We start from the raw sequence: 2166 nt of genomic DNA, 5'->3' as shown, positions 1-2166 counted from the left end.
CCACAGAGTGGACGTGGCACCTAGAGGGAGCTCACCACCCATCTGGGGGAAGGATGGCCTCTAGAGAAGGGTCCAGAGAGGGTGGGGCTGGAGGACCGTGCACAGAGAGGAAGTTTGGGCAAGTGAAGGGCAGGAGCCCAGGGCCAGGCGGCCTCCACCCTCCCCAGCACAGGAGCTGGTAGAGCTAAAGGACCACGGGCCTGGGACAAAAGGCCGCAGGACAGAAAAAGCCCTAAGATGGGATGGGGCCCTCCAGCAGTGGCCCAGGCGTCGGGGGGAGCGGGGACTCGGCGAGGAGGCTGCCCGGGGCTCGGGCTGCAACCCATGCAATGCCGGGAGAGGCGCACGATGAGCTTAGCCTGGGAGAGGTCCGACCCGTCAGAAATGGAGAAAATGACCAGCTGGTGCCGCCCTGGGCCCGGGCCCAGCCCATCAGGAAGGGAAATAGAGGGAGGGTGGTGGCCAGAAAACAGGCTGTCATCCTGGGCCAAGAGAGTCACTGCCGGAGCTGGGCCGGGTGACAAGCAGCACTGACCCCAGCTCACACGCTCCTGAGGCCGAGGACACGGCACGCTCCCCAGCTGTGTGCTCGGCACTGTGCAGAGGAAACATCTGCCCCAGACCCTGGTCACTCAGGGGACAGCCAATGTCTGACGCAAACCCCAGCGGCACCTCTCACCCAGCAATAGCCATCAGCAACTAGCACTCTCTCCTAGCCCAGTGCCACCCTCGTCATCGGAAGGTTAACCGCGGCGCGGCCCACACTGCATTTCTGAGGCAAAACAATGAACTCCCCTCGTTTGGTGCTAGGGATCGAATCCACGGGTGCTTCCACCACTGGGTCACGTCCCCAGCCATTTTTATTTTGTTGAGACAGGGACTCACTCAGTTGCTCAAACTGGCCTCACACTTGCAATCCTCCTGGCTCAGCCTCCCCAGCCTCTGGGATTACAGGCCTGCGCCACCACTCCCAGCTTAACTCCCTTTCACAAACCAGGAAATAAAGGTCCCAAGAGTCGCTGGGACAGTGTAGGACATGGTAATAAACACAGAACCAGGCCTCAAGCCCAAGCCTGACCAGAGGATCAACCCTCAGCCGCGACAGCAGCAAGGAGCGTCCCACTGGGGTGCTGGCTGTATGGCACACGCGCGAAAGGGAGGCCAAGGGGCAGACAGGTCCTGAGCGGCAGCCTGATTGTGGCTGAATGCCATGGGGTGACTTGGTGCTCCCCGCAGCGCACCCTCTGGGCTCACAAGCAGCTTCCCCTCAGTTGGCAGGGAAACGTCATTAGAACCACATGCCCGTGAGGTCGCACTCACACGTGGAAGGATGTCTATGCTGTCCGGGGTGGCCTGGGGGCTCTCAGTCAGCCTGACCCAGGGACCCAGGACTTAGCACGATGCCCTGAGAACAAACCCCAAGCCCCGCCCCTGACCTGGAACAGAGGAGGCGGAGCCTTCAAGATGGTGACTCAGTTAGTGCAAGGGTCGGATGGGACCCTCGGAAAAGGGCTCCCACCAAGAACCCCTCCCACCCCGTCCGTCAGTCTCCCAGGTGGGCTCAGGTCCTTCCGTTTCTCCTTCAGACCCTGGAGTCCAGGGAGGCTCCATGGACGTCACGTGGCCCGTCCCCGCTGATGGCTGCCAACAGTGCTCAGGGACCCAGATGCTGGCGCCACAGAAGCCATTAGCGGGAACGCTCCGTGCTTGCCTCCAAACCTGGGGTGACAGAAACAGGTCTCTCCCGAGAGCACCCTGACCAAGGCCTCCACAAATGACGGTCGCCTCCAAAGGTGAAAGGAACGAAGCTGAAGCTGCCGTGTGGCGGGACCCGGGCTCCCTGGGCGCAGCGCCACTCGGGAGGCGATAAGGGCGGCCTTCCAACTCGTCCGTAGTGGGGTTCTGTACTGAGGATTGAGCTCTCTACCCTGAGCGACACCCCCAGGCCTTTCTGTTTTATGAGACAGGTATGGCTACTGAGTTGCTGAGGCAGGCCTCGGCCTGCAGTCCTCCTGCCTGGGCCTCGGCCTCGGAGTCTCTGGATAGGGCTGGACGTCACCCGCCTCGTAACCGTCATAAGCAGCTGAGTCCCGCTGCGCTCTGACTGTCAAAGGGGCTGGTTCCACACATTCAGGCCAGTTCTTTTGCCCCCATGAAACAGACACC

Source organism: Ictidomys tridecemlineatus, chromosome 6 (assembly GCF_052094955.1).
Source record: "Ictidomys tridecemlineatus isolate mIctTri1 chromosome 6, mIctTri1.hap1, whole genome shotgun sequence".
In the NCBI taxonomy this organism is placed as follows: domain Eukaryota; kingdom Metazoa; phylum Chordata; class Mammalia; order Rodentia; family Sciuridae; genus Ictidomys; species Ictidomys tridecemlineatus.
The sequence above is the reverse complement of the archived record's forward strand: the minus strand, read 5'-3'. Positions refer to the sequence as shown.